Genomic DNA, 20612 nt, shown 5'->3' with positions numbered 1-20612 from the left:
ACTGGTCAGAGGCCAGGTATTATGCAGTGAGCGACTCACTTTCTAAATCCCCAAAGCCTCTCCACTACTTACAAGGCACAAGCTAGGAGTGTGATGGAGTCCTCTCCACCTCCCTGGATGGGTACAGCTGCATCAACACTCAAGAAGCTCAGTGTCATCCAAGACAAAACAGTGCACTTGATCAGCAGCCCATCCACCAGCTTAATATGCACTCCCTCAACCACTGGTGTATTTTGGCTGCAGTGTGCACTATCTAGAGAATGCACTGCAGCAACTCGCCAAGATTTTTTTGACAGCATCTCTCAAACCTGCAACCTCCACCAGCTAGAAGGACATGGACAGCAGATGTATGCAAACATCGCCACCTGCAAGTTCCGCTTCAAGTTACGTGCCATCCTGACTTATTCATTCCTTCATTGTTGCTGGGTCAAAATCCAGGAACTTCCTACCTGATAGCATTGTGGGAGCTACTTCACCAATGGATTGTGACAGTTCAAGCAGAAGGCTCACCATAACCATTTCAAGGGCTGAGGATAGGCAATAAATGCCAGCTTTGCCAATGGTACCATCAACCCAATAATTTTTTTAAAGTGAAGAATGAAAAAGGTGTAGAGACCCAGTGTGACGTAGGCCTTCATCCATTTCTTTGCTGCTTGCACCCAGGAAATAAATGATTTCCAATTGCACAGCAGAGCAATCCTCCCCTTTGCCGTTTGTGAAGCAGGGATCACTGCCCCTTGGGCAGAACTTCATATTGGCACACAATTGTCTAGCTGGCATGTGCTATGTGATTGCATTCTTGCCAGTGCTGTCAGGCATGGCAATGACAATACCTATTGAACTGTAAAAACAGAAGCCAATGGGTATCTGTGCGCTCTCCAAATTTCTCAGTCATCCCCCAAGAGAGTTGGTTTGCTACACCTTGGCTTCAGATGAAGAAAACAGCCTCAGCTTGTACATCAGAACTGACAGTATTAACCAATTCAATTTCATCTGAATTGCTTCATTCTGATCTTGTGACCCTTTGGAAACCCTTTTTCTGATAAACAATATTTCAGCAATAGTTAACATAAAGACTTGGCCAGAAAGCAATGGGAGGAGAAGGAGGATAAATAAAAGCTTATTAACCGACAAAAATAATACACTCTACTCCTAATTCAACTCATCTAATTCAAATGATCTAATAATGTAAATTTTTTGAGCACTGAATTCCCATTTCGCTGGATTACTTACATCGATTAACTCAAATTACTGGATAATTCAATTTATTTTAGCAAAAAAGTGGCTGAATTATCAGGAGTTGACTGAATTGCTCTTGGCGGCACAGTGGTGCAGTGGTTAGCACCGCAGCCTCACAACTCCAGGGACCCAGGTTCGATTCTGGGTACTACCTGTGCGGAGTTTGCAAGTTCTCCCTGTGACCGCGTGGGTTTTCGCTGGGTGCTCCGGTTTCCTCCCACAGCCAAAGACTTGCAGGTTGATAGGTAAATTGGCCGTTGTAAATTGCCCCTAGTGTTGGTAGGTGATAGGGAATATGGGATTACTGTAGGGTTAGTATAAATGGGTGGTTGTTGGTCGGCACAAACTCGGTGGGCCGAAGGGCCTGTTTCAGTGCTGTATCTCTAAATAAATAAATGTGTGAATCTGAATGTAAAACTTTTAAAGCTGATGTCAAAGTATAAGAACTTCAAATGAATATGTTGCTGTGGCTCTGAGTTTATAAAGACATGAATCATTTATCGTGATGTAGTAACTCAAGTCAAATGAATGCACATGGAGCATGTTTTTGAAAGTAGAAATCTGGCGGGAGTGTGCAGTGGCAAGTAAAGTATTGGAGGTCAGTGTTCCAAGTTGTGTTGCATCAGGTTTTCCACTCACTTAATATTAATAAAGTGTAAAATCAGGAGTAGCTTGAATGAAGTGTGCTGACTTCCACATCCAATTCCCTGATGAGATGTCACACCAGGAGCAAAAAGTCTGAAAATTTACCATAGTTGCCCTCAGTTGTGAATAAAGGCATTACTAGGAGCACATGTTGCTGCAAAACAGATTATTAAATCAGTTAGGAAAGGCCGTCCCTGCACCAGAATAAACCAGAATATGTTGCAAAATCCAACAATGATTACTGAGGGGCACGAACTAATTAGAGAGTACGAGGCACCTCCAACGCACCCACACAATGCCCCACAATCAGGAAACTTTGCCCTCAGACTGAGGCATAAGACTATCCTTGGAGCTCACCAGCACAGACTTAAGAAAATAATGAAGACATTCCTTTGAGTCTACATACCTTTTGGTGATATCAACTGACTCAACACATTCATATCACTTTCCTTTGTTTGCTCGCATGGTGGGGCTGGTGTCCGGATATTGGGGGTTGGGGGTTCCTATCCTTGGGTGTCCGATCCCAAGGGGAGGAGGGTGGCAGATCTGGAAGTAGCGGGTAACTTCTGATTCCAGGGGGCGGAGTCCAATCCCACAGGAGTGGGGCAGCGATCACGGAGAGAGGTGGGGGTTTCTAATCCTAGAGAGTCTGAGCTGAGGGGAGGGTGCTCATTAATCCTGTAGACTCTGATCCTGGGGGTGGGCCAGCGATCATGGAACAGAGTCTGATCGTGGGGTTGTTCAACCATTGTGGGAGGGTGGGGGTGGGGGTCTGATTGCAGTGAGGGGGTGTTCAGTGATCGTGGGGATATTTGATTGCATTGGTATCTGGTGGCGGGCAGGGAAGCAGGTTTGCTTGGTGGCTGGGAGGAAGTACTCCTCTTCGCCCACAAGCATTGCTTTAAAGCACTTACCTCTTCCGTGAAGCAGTCCTTGCCTCCCTTTAGCTAACAGGTTTCCCGAGGCCTGGGAAAGCCGGCCGGCCCAGATTAAACCTGGAAGATAGGTCAAATGTGAGGCACACAACCTCATTATAGTATTTAAATTTCCCCTCTTAATAACACCTTCAGTCTCCATGTATTTCCTTACACCTCAATGAAGCATCTTTGGCTGTCCTTCCCCATATAGGTGATATCAAAACATTTGCAGACAACTCAAAAATAGGAAGTATTGTCAACTGTGAAGAGGATTGTAATTAAATACAGAAAACAGCGCCATGTTAGTATCACAGAATCGTTACAGTGCAGAAGGAGGCCATTCGGCCCATCGTGTCTGCACTGGCTCTCTGAAAGAGCAATTCTCTCGGTTCTATTCCCCCGCCTTCTCCCAGAACACTGCACATTCTTCCTTTTAATATAACAGTTTAGTTCCCTTTTGAAAGCTTCAATTGAACCTGCCTCCATCACGTTCTCAGGCAGCGTATTCCAGATCTTAATCACTCGCTGCGTGAAAATGTTTGTCCACATGTACTTTTGCTTCTCTTACCAAATACTTTAAGTCTGTGCCCTCTTGTTCTCAATCCTTTCACAAGTGGGAACAGTTTCTCTCTCTCTACTCTGTCCAGACCCCTCATGATTTTGAATACCTCTATCAAATCACCTCTTAGCATTCTCTTCTCCAAGGAAAACAGTCCTAACTTCTCCAATCAACTGAAATTCCTCATCCCTGGAATCATTCTCGTGAATCTTTTCTGTACTCTCTCCAGTGCCTTCACTTCTTTCCTAAAGTGCAGAGCCCAGAACTGGACACAGTACTCCAGCTGACGCCGAACTCGTGTCTTATACAAATTCAATATAACTTCCTTGCTCTTGTACTCTATGCCTCTATTAATAAAGCCCAGGATACTGAATGCTTTATTAACCGCTCTCTCAACCTGTCCTGTCACCTCCAATGACTTATGCACATATATACCTAGGTCCCTCTGCTCCTGCACCCCCTTTAGAATTGTACCCTTTACTCTATATTGTCTCTCTATGTTCTTCCTACCAAAATAAATCACTTCACATTTCTCTGCATTGAACTTCATCTGCCACCTGTCTGCCTATTCAACCAACTTGTCTATGTCCTTTTGAAGTTCTACACTATCCTCCTCACAGTTCACAATGCTTCCAAGTTTCGAACCATCTGCAAACTTTGAAACTGTGCCCTGTACACCAAGGTCTAGGTCATTAATATATCTCAGGAAAAGCAAGGGTCCCAACACTGATCCCTGGGGAACTCCACTACAAACCTTCCTCCAGCCCAAAAAACATCCATTAACCACTACTCTTTGTTTCCTGTCACTCAGCCAATTTCATATCTATGTTGTTACCGTGTCTTTTATTCCATGAGCTACAAGTTTGTTCACAAGTCTGTTGTGTATCAAGTGCTTTTTGAAAGTCCATGTACACCACATCAACAGCATTGTCCTCATCAACCCTCTCTGTTACCTCCTCAAAAAACTCCATCAAGTCAGTTAAACATGATTTTCCCTTCAGAAATCCATGCTGGGTTTCCTTAATTAACTTGCATTTGGCCATGTGACTATTGATTTTGTCCCGAATTATTTTTTCTAGAAGTTTTCCCACCACTGAAGTTAAACTGACTGGCCTGTAGTTGCTGGGTTTATCTTTACACCTTTTTTTGAAAAAGAGTATAACGTTTGCAATTCTCCAGTCCTCTGGCACTACCCTCGAGTTTAAGGAAGATGGAAAATTTATGGCCAGTGCCTCTGCGATTTCCACCCTCACTTTCCTCAGTATCCTTGGATGCATCTCATCTGGTCCTGGTGTTTTATCCACTTTAAGTACAGATAGCTTATCTAGTACTTCCTCTTTATCTATTTTAAAACCATCTAGCATCTGACTTACTTCCTCTTTCAACATTGCCTGGATTGCATCTTCTTCCTTGGTAAAGACAGATCCAAAGTATTCATTTAAAACCTCAGCTATGCCCGCTGCCTCCATGTGTAAATCCCCTTTCTGGTCCATAATCGGCCCCACTCCTCCTTTTACCATCCTTTTACTATTTATATGCCTATAGAAAACTTTGAGATTTCCTTTATTGCCAGCTGCCAGTCTCTTTTCATGCTTTCTCTTTGCTTCTCTTATTTGCTTTTTCACTTCCCCTCTGGACCTTCTATACTCAGTCTGGTTCTCAATAGTATTTTCTACCTGGCATTTGTCCTAAGCACACTTTTTCCTCTTTATCTTAATCTCTACCTCTTGTGACCTGTTTGCCCTACTTTTCTCCTTCAAGGGAACATACCTTGACTGTGCTCGAACAATCTCTTCTTTAAAGGTAGCCCATTGTTCATCTACAGGTTTTCTGGCCAGCTTTTGACTCCAATTTATTCATCCCAGCTCCTTTCTTACCCCATTGAAGTTGGGCTTCCCCCCGTTAATTATTCTTACCCTGGATTTCTCTTTGCCCTTTTCTATAGTCAGCCTAAATCTTATGATACAATGGTCACTATCCCCTAAATGCTCTCCAACTGATACTTGATCCACTTGGCTCACCTCATTCCCAAGAATCAGGTCTAGCAGTACCTCCTTTCTCATTGGACGAGCAACATACTGTTGTAGAAAATTTTCCTGAACACACTTTAGGGACTCTTGCCCCTCACTGCCCTTTACACTACTATTATCCCAGTCTGTTAAAGTCCCCCATGATAACTACCCTATAGTTTTTGCACCCCTCTGTAATGTCCTTGCAAATTTGTTCCTCCATGTCCTTCCCACTAGCTAGTGGTCTGTAGACAACACCGAACAATGTAGCTGCACCTTTTTTGTTCTTTAGCTCTAGCCAAATTGATTCTGTCCTCGACCCCTCTGGGACATCCTTTTTCTCCAGCCCTGCAATACTCTCCTTAATCAATACTGCCACCCCTCCCCCTTTTTCCCTTTCCTATCTTTCCTGAACACCTTGTATTCTGGAATATTTAACACCCTGTCCTGCCCTTCTTTGAGCTAGATCTCTGTTATGGCCACAACATCATATTTTCACATGGCAATCTGCACCTGTACCTCACCAGTCTTATTAACCACACTCCATGCATTCACATACATGCACATTAAACCTGATTCAGACTTTATTACTTTCTCCCTTACTCTGACCCCACCTAATAACTTACTATTCCCTACTCTCATGCTATCTGTCTCCCCCAGTATTCTGTGCAACTTGGTATTCCTCTCTGATACTTGCTCCTTGTTCCCACACCCCAAGTTACCAGTTTTGCTTCCCTCCCATCTGATCTCTATCTCAGGCTCCCACCCCCCTGACAATTTAGTTTAAACCCTCCCCAACAGAACAAGCAAATCTCCCTGCGAGGATATTCATCTCAGTCCTATTATGATGCAAACCGTCCATCTTGTACAGGTCTCACCTGCCCTAGAACTGGTCCCAATGTCTCAGAAATCTGATACCCTCCCACCTACACCAGTTCTCCAGCCACGTGTTCTATTGCTCAATTCTCCTATTCCTATGCTCACTTGCACGTGGGACTGGGAGTAATCCTGAGATTACTGCTTTGAGGTCCTGCTTTTTAATCTCCTTCCTAGCTCCCTAAAATCTGCTTTCAGGACCTCATCCTGCTTCTTACCTATGTCATTGGTACCAATGTGGATTACAACCTCTGTTCACCATCCCTCAGAAGAATGGCCTGCAGCTGCTCCATGACATCCTTGACCCTGGCACCAGGGAGGCAACACACCATCCTGAAGTCATGTTTACTGCCGCAGAAACGCCTGTCTGTTCCCCTAACTAATGAGTTCCCTATCACCACTGCTCTTCCACTCTTCTTCCTCCCCTCCTGCGCACCTGTGATGCAACAAACTTGGCTCTGACTGCTCTCCTCTGAGGAGCCATCACCCTCACCAATATCCAAAATGGAAAACTGATTAGCAAGCAAGAGATACTCAGGGGACTCCTGCACTACCTGCCTGGTTCTCTTCGGTTGCTTGGCGGTCACCCATTCCCTATCTGCCTGCATGTTCCTAACCTGTGGTGTGACCACCTCCCTAAATGTGCTATTTACGTGGTCCTCCACCTCGCAGATGTACAACAGTGACTGCAGCCGCCGCTCGAGTTCCAAAACCCAGAGCTCAAGCTTCTGCAGCCGGTGACACTTAGTGCAGATGTGTTTGTCTAGGACACTTGTATTGGGCAAAAAGTGGTTTGTTGATAAATAATATTATAAGAAAATGTGAGATGTTCTGTTTTGGATGGAAGAATGAGAGATAAAGAGTTTTACAACTTTAAGAGGACTATGGGAGCTGAGACCACCAGAGGTACAGGTACAGAATTTTTTAAAAGCAGGAGGACAAGTTAATAAAGCTGCCAATAAACAAATGGGATCCTAGATTTTATAAATTGGAGTGTAGAGATTTAGAAAGCACAGATCTAGTGACAAACTCATACATTCATTGGTTCAACTGCAGCTAAAACTGTGCTTAACTTTGGATAGTATATCATGGAGAAGGTACAGACGATAGTCACTGAGGTGGCACCAGGGATGATATGCTTTAGTTATGAGAAGGCATTATGGAAACTGGTGTTCTTTTCGCAAGAACAGGAAAGGTTAAAAGGACATCTGATAAATGTGTTCAAAATAAAGAAGGGTTTTAATAAAGTGAATAGAAAAAAAATATTTCCATTGGTTTGTAAGTCAGTAACTAGAGGCCATAAAATTAAGATCCTTACTAAGAGAACAAAGAGAGAAATTAGGTAACATATTCTTTGCACAGCTGGTTGCTAGAACATGGAACACTGAAGAGAAACAATGGTGGGAACAGAAGTGATAAAATATTTGAAAAAGAAAAAAATATATAGGTTTTGTGAAATGGGACCAATTGGATAGCTCTTCTATGAATCCAGCACAGGCACAATAGATACAATAGCAAAGTTCCAGGATTGTATGATGGAATGAAGATATCCAAACAGAAACTATTAGTTACCATATAGATCATATCACTGAGAAACAGAGAAACATATGCAATTTACAGACAGTATAAATATATTTCATATCCAGCCATTAGTTAACCTTACCATCTATTTAAAATTAAAGTAAATGGTTATTTTTTGCTATTTGCTGTTGAAGATATAGCAGTGATCATGATCAAAGATGTTTGGCAAAGAGTGTGCAAATATTTAATGGGAATGGAGTGGTTGGATTGTATTGGCCATGTGATTGGCTTCGCCGTGGCCAATAGTTTAGCATTTCTCTGAAGCACACCATTCTATTACAACCACATCACTCACATCTGTGTATATTGGAATAATAACTAATATTCTTGGCCTCAATGATTCGGAATGACAAATCTAGCAATGCTCTTAAACATGACATCTGTAAATACTATTACAACTCTCTTGTTGGGAGGGGCACCAGGGCAAAGCATTAGAGAGGAGAAACAAGATGCACAGAGGACTGGGAGGGGCAAACAGCATTAAAATAAAGAGTAGTTCAGAAATAAGAGGGATCATGCAGGGGGAAAATGTGAGGCAGACTGAGATAGATTTAGAGTATGTAAATGCATGGAGCATGCTAAATAAGGTTGGTGAGCTGCAGGCACAAGTAACCACAAGGGATTATGATATAGTGGCAATAACAGAGATCTGGTTCAAACAAGGTGAAAATGGGCACTTAGTATTCCCAGCTACAAGATATTCAGGAAAGATAGCGAAGGAAAAAATAGAAGGTGGGGTGGTAGTATTGATCAACGATCCTGTTACAGCTTTAAAAAGGAATGATGTAGTCTCAGGTTCAAAGACAGAATCTGGTTATAACTAGGAACAATAGAGGAGCCATAACACTCCTGGGTGTATATTCTCGGCCACCAAATAGTGAAAGGAGATAAAGGAGTAAATTTGAAGGCAAATTACAGAAAGAAACAAGAAATTTATTCCAATATAGCTGGGAAAATAGCTGTGCAAAGAGCAAAGAGCGGGAGGAATTCCTAAAAAATTCATGGAAGGATGTCAAGGCCTTGGAGCGGGTGTAAAAGAGATTTACTAGAATGGTGCCAGGGATGAGGATTAGTGGAGAGACTGGAGAAGCTTCTTAGAGCAGAGAAGGTTAATTGGATAAATAGTTGCAAAGGAAAAATAAATGCTGGACTGTGGGGAAAGAGCACAGGAGTGATACTGATTGGAAAGCTCTTTCAAAGAGCTAGCAGACTCAATGGGCTGAATAGTCTCTTTCTGATTTGCATCAATCTCTGATTGTATATAACTTTGAATTTCCTACTTTTTAATGTTTTTCTTAAATTAAACTGATTTGTTCCTTTCATTTGTTCTAATGTCAGCTGTATCTGTCAATAGCTGCCAGTGAAGCCTTTGCTTTGAAGTTTCCTCACTATGTTCTTAGATCTCATTCGAGAATAATAGACTTATACAAGACAGAAGGAAGCCATTCGTGCCTCGGCTGGCTCTTTGAAACAGCTATCCAATTAGTTCCACTCCCTGGTCTTCCTTCATAGCTCTGTAACTACCCCCACCCACACACCCCCACCCCCCCACCCCACTTCAAGTATATATTCAATTCCCTTTTAAAAGTTGCATCTGCTCCCACTGCCCTTTTAGGCAGTGCATTCCAGGTCATAACAACTTTTTGTATAAAATGTTTACAGGACGGCTGTTGTGTAAAGTAAAGTCTCACTCGTGAATAGGAGGTCCTTGCCTGAGTATGAAATGTCAGCTTGACTCAGGAACAGCACTTGCACCTGAGGCAGAAGCTTGCAGGTTCAAGGCCCACTCCAGGAATTGATTTCATAGTCTAGACTGATTCTTTAGTGCAGTACTGAGGGAGTGCTATTCTGTCAGATGGGCTGTCCTTTGGATAAGCCATTAAACTGAGACTCCATCTGCCTGTCAACATGGAGTAAAGACGCCATGGCACTTTTTCAACAAAGAAGAGAGTTTTCCTGATGTCCAACATTAAACTTTCATCCTTCTCCCTCAATTAACACCATTATTTGCTCATCTTGTATGCTGTTTCTGGGACCTTGCAATGTGCAGACTAGCTCCCATATCTCCCCAGAAAGTATTAGTAACTGCCCTTCATAAGTAAGTAACTGGTTGTGAAGCACTTTGGGACTTACTGAGGATGTGAAAGGTGCTAACTAAGTGCAAAGGCTGGATTTTCACATCGGGGGAGGGGGAGAGAAGTGGGAAATGCTTCCGGGTCTGGAACCCGCCTCTGGGGGAAACAGTAATGGGCCCTGAGTTTCACAGGAGCAACCCCTGAATTGATATAGAGATGGGTTTGGCAGCCAATTAACAGCCTTGGGGGCGGGAACAGAGGCAGGACAACTCAACTGCCAACTTGATTTAAATTGACCACTGCAGCTATTACTGTAGCTGCCATTTGTGCATTGATCCTGCAGAATGAGAGATCTCAGAACACTTAATTTACACAATGCCTCAGGAGAACCAGAGGCCTGAAATACAGGGCAGGGCAGACCCTCGAGTTTCAGACGCAGACCTGGAGGTCAAGCTGGAGGCCGTGAGGGAGGGGAGAGACATCCTCTTCCTGGAGAGTGGCAGGAAGGGGCCACCGTACCAGACTAAGCAGCATGGCTTGATATCGCTCCCATAAACAGCGGCAGAAGTGCGGTTAAAAGAACCTGGATCCAGTGTCGGAAAATGTTCAATGGCCTGATATGCTCTGGCAAGATGAGTGCTACTTCCAACCCTCAGGACAGGCCTCTGAGTATTCACCCTCCACCAAGTTGCGGAGCCTCTGGGTTCATGCAGCTCCTGAACATGGGAGGGGTGTGTGCACAGGCCACTTACTGACCCCTCAGAATGGCTCAGAGCCATAGTGCTGCTGAGGTCCTGTAACCATTGATATATGCACCTTCTAATGAATAGGACCAACTGTCATTGTCCACAGAGGACATTAGTGCATTAGAGTCATGGAGTCATAGAGTCATTATGCCACAGAAGGAAACCATTCGGCCCATAGAGTCGATGCCGGCTTTCTGTACAGGAATCCAATCAGTCCCGTTTCCGGCCCTATGCTCATAGCCCTGCATGTTTATTTCCCTCAAGTGCCCGACTAATTACCTTTTGAAATCATTCATCATCTCCGCTTCCACCACCTTCATAGGCAGCAAGTTCTAGGTTATTACCACTTGCTGCTTAAAAAAAGTTCTTCCTCACATTCTCTCTGAATCTCTTGCCCAAAACCTTAAATCTGTGGCCGTAGTCCTTATACCTTCAGCTAATGGGAACAGTTGATCTATCTCTATTTTATCTTAACCTATGATAATCTTTTTTCAAGGAGAACAACCCCAGCCTCTCCAACCTAACCTTGTAGCTAAAATCTCTCAACCCTGGGACCATGCTGGTAAATCTCCTCTGCATCCTCTCAAGCAGTCTCCCATTTGTCCTAAAGTGTTGTGACCAGCACTGGGCGCAATACTCTAGTTGTGGCCTAACCAGAACTTTATACAGCTCCAGCATAACATCCCTCCTTTTGTACTCAATGCACCTATTTACAAAGCCCAAGACCCCATCTGCTTTGCCAACTACTCTCTCAATATATCTTGCCACCTTCAAAGATCGGTTATGCACATGAACCCCCCAGGTCCCTTTGTCCCTATATACTCTTTAGAACTGTACTATTTAGTCTATATTTCCTCTGCCTATCCCTTCTGCCAAAAGGAATCACCTCACACTTCTCTGTACTAAATTACATCGGCCACTCGCCTGCCCTTTCTGCTAGCCTATTAAGTTCCTGTTGCAGTAAATTGCCTTCATCCTCACTATTTGCCACACCTCCAAGTTTGGTATAATTGGCAAATTTAACAATTTTACACTGTATTCCAATATCTGTCATTTATATATATATCAAAAAATAGCAGTGGTCCTAGCACAGAACTTTGGAGAACACTACTGTCTAATATCCTCCAGTCTGAAAAACAACCATTTTCCAGGACTCGCTGTTTTCTGTCCTTAAGCCAATTTTTTATCCAAGCTGACTCTAACTCTCCTATTCCATGAATCTCAATTTTGTTAACCAACCTTTTATGTGGTATTTTGTCAAAGGCTTTCTTAAAATCCATATAGACAACATCCATTGTTTTCCCTTCATTAACCTTCTCTATTACTCCATCAAAAAATCAATTAGATTAGTCAAGCACGATCTGCCTTTTATAAATTCATGCTGGCTCTCCTTAATTAACTCAAACCTCTCCAAGTGCCTTGTGATTTATTTCCCTGATTATTGTTTCTAAAACCATATCCACCACAGATGTTAAACTGACTGGCCTGCAGTTACAAGGGTGTCATATTTGCCACTCTCCAGTCCTCTGGCACCTCCCCTGTATCTGGGGAAGATTGGAAGATTATGGGAAGTCCTTCCGCTATCTCCACTCCCACTACCTTTAGCAACTTTGGATGCAAGCCAACCAGACCAGTTGACTTATCCACTCTAAGTATAGCCAGTCTTTCCAGTACATCCTTCCTATTGATTTTCACCCCATCAATTACCTCTACCATTTCTGCTTCTAGCAATATTTTGTCAGCATCCTCTACTTTAGTAAACACTGAAACAATGTACTGATTACATATTCCTACCTTGCCCTGCACCTCTAATCATATATCACCCTCTTTGTCCCACATCGGCCCCACTTCATCTCCACTACCTGATTGCTATTTACATGCTGGTAGAAGATTTTTCCTTTTATGTTAACTGCAAATCTATTCTCAAATTCTCTCTTTGCCAGTCGTATTTTCCTCTTCACTTCCCCTCTCAACTTATTGTATTTGGACTGATTGTCACTTGAAGAATCACCTGACATACACCTCATTTTCATTATATTCTCCACCCCACTCATCATCCAATGATCTCTGGCTTTGGTTCTCCTACCTTTCACCCTTGTTGGAATGTACCAGAATGCAGCAGAAACAACTCCTCCTTAATGATCACCCATTGTCCCATCACCATTTTTCCCGTCAATATTTGATTCAATTTTACCCTGGCTGTATTCCCTCTCATCCCTTTGTAGTTAGCCCTCTTCCAATCTAGACGTTCTACTTTAGATTGCTCCTTGCTCTTCGCCATTGTTAATCTAAAACTTATGATACAATGACTATTCTTACCTAAATGTTTACCTCACAGATACTTGGTCCACTTGACCCATCCCATTCCCCACACCAAATCCAGTAATGCCTCCTTCCTCATTTGACCAAGAACATACTGGTCAAGGAAGTTCTCCTGAATACATTTCAGAAATTCCATCCCCTCCTTCTCCTTTACTCTAATGTTATCCCAATCGATATTTGAGTAATTAAAGTCCCCCCACTATGACCACTCTAGAGTTCTTGAATGTCTCTCTGATTTCCCTAAATATTTGCTCCTCTATCTCTCTCTCATTATTTGGAGGCCGATAGAATAGCCTCTGTGATATGATCGTACCCTCTTTTCTTCTCAACTCTAACCAAATGCATTCTGTCTTTTTCCCTCAAGGACATTCTCCCTTTCTAACACAATGTCTTCTCTAATTAGTATTGCCTACCCACCTCTCTTTTTTTATCTTCCCTATCTTTTCTGAACATCTTGTATCCATGAATATTAAGAATCCAGTCATCATCATTTTTAAGCCACGTTTCCATTATTGCCACTACATCATATTCCCACATAGCTTATAGCTCAACATCCTTATTCACCACACTTTTTGCATTTACAGTCCGTGTCCACACACAGCAAGACCTGGACAACTTTCAAGCTTGGGCTGATAAGTGGCAATTAACATTGGTGCCATACAAATGCCAGGCAATATCCATCTCAAACAAAAGAGAATCTAACCATTTCCCCTAGACAATCAACAGCATTACCATCACTGAATCCCACCTCATCCCTCCCACCAGGGTTACAATTAACCAGAAACAAAACTACAACAGCAGGTCAGAGGCTAGGAATCCTGCGGTGAGTAACTCACCTCCTGACTCTCCAAAGCCTGTCCACCATCTACAAGGCACAAGTCAGGAGTGTGATGGAATACTCTCCACTTGCCTGGATGGGTGCAGCTCCAACAACACTCAAGAAGCTCGACACCATCCAGGACAAAGCAGCCCACTTGTTTGGCAGCCCAGTCACAAACATTCATTCCCTCCACCATCGACACACCGTGGCAGCATTGTGTACCATCTACAAGATGCACTGCAGCAATGCACCAAGGCCCCTTAGACAGCACCTTCCAAACCTGTGACCTCCACCACCTAGAAGGACAAGAGCAGCAGATGCATTGGAACACCACCACCTGCAAGTTCCCCTCCAAGCCACACACCATCCTGACTTGGAACTGTATCGCCGTTCCTTCCCTGTAGCTGGGTCAAAATCCTGGAACTCCCTTCCTAACAGCACTGTGGGTGTACCTACCTCACGTGGACTGCAGCAGTTCAAGAAAGCAGCTCACCACCACCTTCTCAAGCGCAATTGGAGTTGGGCAATAAATGCAGGCTGAGCCAGTGATGCCCACATCCCACGAATGAATTAAAAAAAATAACTGCAACAGCCATCTAAATATTGTGGCTGCAAGAGCAGGTCAGAGGCTGGGAATTCTGTGACGAGTAACTCACCTCCTGACTCCAGAAAACCTGTCCACCATCTACAGGGCACTAGTCAGAGTGTGTTGGAATACTCTCCACTTGCCTGGATAGGTGCAACTCCAACAACACTCAAGAAGCTCAACACCATCCAGGACAAAGCAACCTGCTTGATTGGCACCCCATCCACCACCTTAAACATTCACTCCTGTCACCACTGGTGCACAGTAGCAGCAGTGTTTACCATATACAAGATTCACTGCAGAAACTAGCCAAGCCTCCTTCAACAGCACCATCCAAACCCGTGACTTCCACCACCTAGAAGGATTAGGGCAGCAAACGCATGGGAACACCACCACCTGCAAGTTCCCCTCCAAACCACACGCCATCTTGACTTGCAACTGTATCGTTGTTCTTTCACTGTCACTGGGTCAAAATCCTGGAACTCCTTCCTAACATCACTGTGGGTGTACCCGCACCGGATGGACTGCAGCAGTTCAAGTTCGCAGCTCACCACCTTCTCTAGCGCGATTAGGGATGAGCAACAAATGCTGGCCTTGCCAGCAACACTCACATCCCGTGAAAAAATTAAAAAAACACGTGCATTATAAACCCATCTTTGTATTCCTCGTAGTCCTTCATAGTCTGCTCCTATCTAATATGGTACTACTTCCTTCCCTAGTACTATTCAACACTCACACTCCTTTGTGCACCTTATTCCACTTCTCTACTTCTATAAGCCCACCTCCTGCCAATTTAGTTTCAACTTTCCCCAGTCATACTCGTGAACCTCCCCTTGAGGACATTGGTCCCAGTCCTGTTCGGGTGCAACACACGTCCCTTTCAAGAAGTGCCTGTTGCCCCAGAACTGGTCCCAATGTCCCCAGAATCTGAAGCCCTCCCTCTTGCATGATGCCTCAAGCCAAGCACTGATCCTCCCTATCTTCCTATTTCTACTCACGGTAGCGCATGGGACGGGGAGTTATCCAAAGATTACTACCTTCAAGGTCCTACTTTTTAACTTCCTCCCTAGCCCCTGAAAATCAGACTGTAGGACCTCAATACCTGCTCTCTGTATGTCGTCAGTACTGATGTGCACCACAATTTCTAGCGCACTCCCTTCCCCCTGCAGAATATTCTGCACCCTCTCCACAATGTTCTTTACCCTAGCACCAGGGAGGTAACACACCATGCGGAATTCACAAAGCCTTATCATGCTCTTTTTTGTCTTTGCAGGGGAAACGGGCACATACTGCCCAAGAGAGGGCCTAAAAACGGTGGTGGTGTTCGCTACCTTCACATCATGACACCCATGGAGGAGGGAGCGATGGAAATAGCCAGGATTGCAGGCCACGAGGAAGTTGGTCATGGTGAGATGGGCACTCATGGTGGATATGGTGATTAGAGAGGGCAATGCACTTATTAACGCAGTGCATTGCACGCCACCCCATCTGACAGCATACTGAACACTGAGTTGCATTGGGAAGCCTCAGCACTGCAGAGGTTTCTGCTCTCCAAGGCTAGCTCTCATGATCGCTGCTTGTGTCTCTCACAGGTGCAGATGTTGACCCAAGGAGACCTTCTCCCTCATTATCACCAAGCCAAGAGAACCAAGCTAATCAAACCAGCAAAACTCCGAAGAAGCACCATTACACCTTACAAGCACACTGTCCTCCAGCACAGATACACTCACCTCGTTGGGTCATCGCACACATTTAGATACGTGGCATTGGGTGAGAAGCATGGCACTAGTGTGGTGGTGGTGGAGGTGTCGGGAGGCAGAGGCAACTGCACAGTTCCCCTCAGAGGAGGGAGGACATACACAGCCCTGCTCAGGAGTCACTGGAAAGGCAGCTCTACCTAGACCAGCAGGTGCGTTCCCATATGTGGGAGTTGCCTGAGGCAGTGCGGGGTCATGGAGTGAGAATGGAGGAGATCCTCCAGCTCATGTGTGCCACAATAGCTTTGAGCTTTGAGCACATGAGCTCCTCCATTGAGAGAGTGGCCAACCTTATGGACAGACATGTGCGGCAGCACTTGAAGTGCATGCAGGAACTGCACACTGACATACACAGGATGCATGTCACACTATGTTTCCTGGACTGGTTAGTGGCCCTGGTGGTGCAGAGATGTCTGGAGGGGATGCCAGTTGTGCCACAGCTGGTGCCCCCCTCCAGCCATCCAGAGTGCCAACCAAAGGCTGAGGATGTCATCAAGAATGATGAGGGTTCCATCCCTCACAGGACATCATCATCTTTGGCCCCTCTGACATAGGGAGCAACTGTGCAGCAAGGTCAAGTGACGGAGGCTGCTCCTGCAATGATTCAGGTGCAGTAGGCACTGGAGATGTCACCATGGCACCTCCACGACGAGGACGACTGCTATGTGCATCTCAGCCGCAAGGCTACCTCCGCCTGCTCCGCGGCCACAAGGAGAACACCGTGCAGAAATGGCCAAACACGGAGCCCACTGTGTTGCATGGAGGTGGGTCACTGGGGTGACGTTTCCTGTAATTGTACACTGTTTTCCTTTCTGCGCATCATGTAAATAATGACACTTGAAGCCACATGTGTGAGACTACTGTTATTGATGGCAGAACAGGAAAAGAGGTATGAGGTGGTGAAGGAGAGCAAGGGCTCCTCAATGGTGACAGCAAAACCTCAGGAAAAATGTTCATCCTTCATTGGCAGTAAGAGTTTACATATTGTGTCCTCAATGGAAGTATTAGCACAGGCAGCTCAGAGTGAGTTCCAGAACATACCATTCATCCTGCATCAGAGGGGCTCAGTAGAAACATTCCTGAAACAGAAGATCCCTGACATTCATGGCATCCTGATAAGAACCTGCAAGCCCCGTGCAATGCCTTTCTGCCTCCCTGTGCAGCCAAAGCACCTTGCTGTTCTGCATCCTCACCCTCCACCTTCTCTTCCTCCACCTGTTTCACAACCTCCTCCTCTGATGATGCCTTGTATGCTTCCATGACCTCACTCTCCCCAAGGTCCACACCTCTCTGGAGGGGAGTGTGCTGCAGACCACCACATTGACTGAGACTCTTGCAGGAGGTTATTGCAGGGCGCCACCCGACCTGTCCCGGCACCAGAATTTAATCTTCAGAAGCCCAATGGCCTGCTCAACGGTGGTCCTGGTGAACAAACGGCTTTGGTTGTATTGCCACAGTGCTTCTGTCTGGGGCTCTTGTAAAGAAATGAATAGCCATCCCTTCAAGGGCTATGCCTTACCCTCCAGAAGCCATCTACGGACTTCGCAGGTTCGAGTGAAGAGCTGTGGCAGCCTGGACTGGCAGAGGATGAAAGAGTCATGGCAGCTGCCAGAAAAGCAAGCACACAGATGGAGGAAGCCCTTGTTGTGATCGCAAACCAACTGAATGTTGTGGGATTGGATGCCCCTCCTGTTGATGAATCTGGGTGGCCGGTCACTGTGAGCCTTGATGGCCACATGGGTGCAATTGATGATACCCTGCATCCAGGGGAATCCAGTAATGGTGGAAAAACCCACTGCCCTCTGTATCTGCAAGACCCCATCTGCTGTGAACTGAATGTACTGTCCAGCTCTGGCGAATAGGGCATCAGATGCAGTGGTGTGCTGCTGGTGGGGAGATGCCACTAAGGTCCACGGCTGATCCGTGGAAGGAGCCAGAAGCAAAGAAGTTGAAGGCCACAGTAACTTTGATGGCTACTGCAGGGCATCATGAGCAGTGCTGTGAAATGAGAGGTCTTCAGTGATGAGGGCACAGGTATCTGTGACCACCTGCCTGGAGAGTGTCCTGCCGCACTGGTTCTCGGTCATCTCCAGGTAGCTCCACCTTTGGCGATAGATTCTATGCTGAGGTTATGGCCTCTGTGTCTTTCCTGCCCCTCATTCCTCTCCTGTGCCTTCCTGATGCCCAGTGCTCCTGCCTTCCTGCTCCTCATCGCAACTGAGCATAGAATCTGAGTTGTGCCCCCATTGCCACCTGCAGCCTTCCTTGTGCTTAGATAGCCTCCCAATTGGCTTTGCAGCCTTGCCCCCTGCTCTTATGCCCCCGTTATGCCAGGAGGGTGATGATCCCTTGCACTTCTCGAGTGCTTACTGCTGACTCTCCCCACTACCTGAACTGACTCAATGTCACCTGTCACCAAATAGGCCACTCCCCCTCTGTGCTGTTCACCCTTTTTTGGGATCCAGCTAATTTCCTTAGGTGACAATGACTGGCTTGCCACTGTCTGCCCACCTCCATTTAGCTGGTCTGCTCTAGACAATGCATGCAGCCCGTGTGCCCTGCAAAAATCACAACCTCCCACTTGGTGCAAAATGATGCTGTTGGTCATGCCTGTGTGAAGACTTCAATTTCAAGCTACCTGCCTCACCGGCAGGGGCCCTCAGGTAAATACCAGGCAGGGGTATTGTAGCAAGTCACAAGAAGGGAGGGAGGGATCACCCTTCAATTCCTCAGGAACCTTTTTTGAAATAAAAACATTTTCACAACCTTTCTTCGATGTTAGGCCACAGGAGTCACTGAAGATTCCTGATGGGTGTCAATACAATGCTTGACCCACGCGTTGGAGGCACATTTCAGAAAGGGGTCCTCAACAGGCACTAAGCCCCTCACTTACACACTCAAGGGGCTGAACACCTATTTTAGATGCCCATCTGAGATGCCTAAAAATAGGCTCCATGATTTTGGGAGTGGGACCAAAGTCTTTGCAGATTGGGAATAGGGAATCCGACTGCAAAATTGTTGTGCCTTGTGCCAGTTTTACTCCTGACAAACAGGCACAATATATTCCTTTCAGTTATGATCCCCAAAGTCTTCTGGTCTTGGTGAGGAGATGTGCAGTAAGTGGCAAAGATGGGGTTAAAGCCTCAGGTTTGTGACACTGGTGAAAGCATGAATGATGTTTTCCCATGACTGGGAACGTCAGCAGCAGGGAGGGTTGATCTTCCAAACTTTTCCTCTCCCATTTATTAGAATTGGTTCCCCATGTATGAAAAATGTGCAGTGTGGGTCAGACCTGGAGCATTATTGACTGCCAGTCACAAATTCCAGTCAATGAGCAGCTATTAAAGGGCTGCTGATGTACCTTAAAGGAGAGTGAATTACCGAATCAGCAAACCAACTCTTTATCATGAGAGAATATGACTGAAAAAAGAAATATGAGCAAAACAGCTCTCCTTCACTGATATAACTTGGATGTGCTGCTCTTGGGGGTGGAACAAAGGAGAGGGTGCCTTATTGTTGGAGCAGGAGGTGGAGGAAGAAACTGCATAAAGGAAGGTAGCTGAGAGAGTGAGTGCAGGCTCCCAGGACTGTCTTACTTGAGAACCAGTGTGGTGTATTTGGAGAATTGCCAGGATCGAAGTCCAAGGTTTTGCATACATGAATTTCCTTCAGTCATGGAAGGTGCAGACCCAGTGTAAATGGTTGTTCTTGTCCTTTAGGGACAGAGACTGCAGACACCATTTATCTCTTGCCACTGGACTGTTACATAAATCAGAAGGTGCAAGCACAGATGTGAGGTGGCAAATTCAAAACATCTGTTGATTAAATCAAAACTATGGGCTGGATTTGGTGGCAAAGAAGCAGGTCCCAGAGTGGCACTGGGAGCAGGAGCTGATTCCACTTGGTTGTTCAGCGGCTGACCGCACACAGTCTCACGGCAACCAGCCAATTAACTCAAGCAAGGCGTGGGGGTGTCCATTCAATGGCCCAAGGCAAGAAGTCAGGCAACAATGTCGGTGCAGTTGAAGCTATATTTAGAGAGCTGGCAGCCCTACATTCACTTCTGCCTGCACAGGGGAATCATTTCCTTGACTGCTGCTTGCCTAGAGGAGTCCTTTCCTTGATGACTGCCTGCACAGAGCAGTCCTTTCCTTGTCTGCTGCCCTCAACCATCCTGCTGCTGCTTTCTGACTGCTGCCTCCAACAAACCAAGGAGCTGACCAGAAAGCGACAGTAAAAATGGCAGAAGGAAGACCCAGGCTGGCCGCACAGTTCAGCGATGCCTCCCTGCATGTTCTCCTCCAGGCAAGGGCAAGGCAGGAGGTCCTCTTCCTCAGGCAGGACGAGAGGGCCCCAACTGACCAAGCAAGCCTGGACAGAGTTTGCAGAAGAGGTTAGCAGCCATGGGGCAGCCCCGAACCTGGATACAGTGCTGCGTGAGCCAATGATCTCCTTCGGTTTACAAAGTTGAGTACTCCAT

The sequence above is a fragment of the Heterodontus francisci genome, chromosome 22 (genome assembly GCF_036365525.1).
Source record: "Heterodontus francisci isolate sHetFra1 chromosome 22, sHetFra1.hap1, whole genome shotgun sequence".
In the NCBI taxonomy this organism is placed as follows: domain Eukaryota; kingdom Metazoa; phylum Chordata; class Chondrichthyes; order Heterodontiformes; family Heterodontidae; genus Heterodontus; species Heterodontus francisci.
This window is presented reverse-complemented; position numbering follows the sequence as displayed.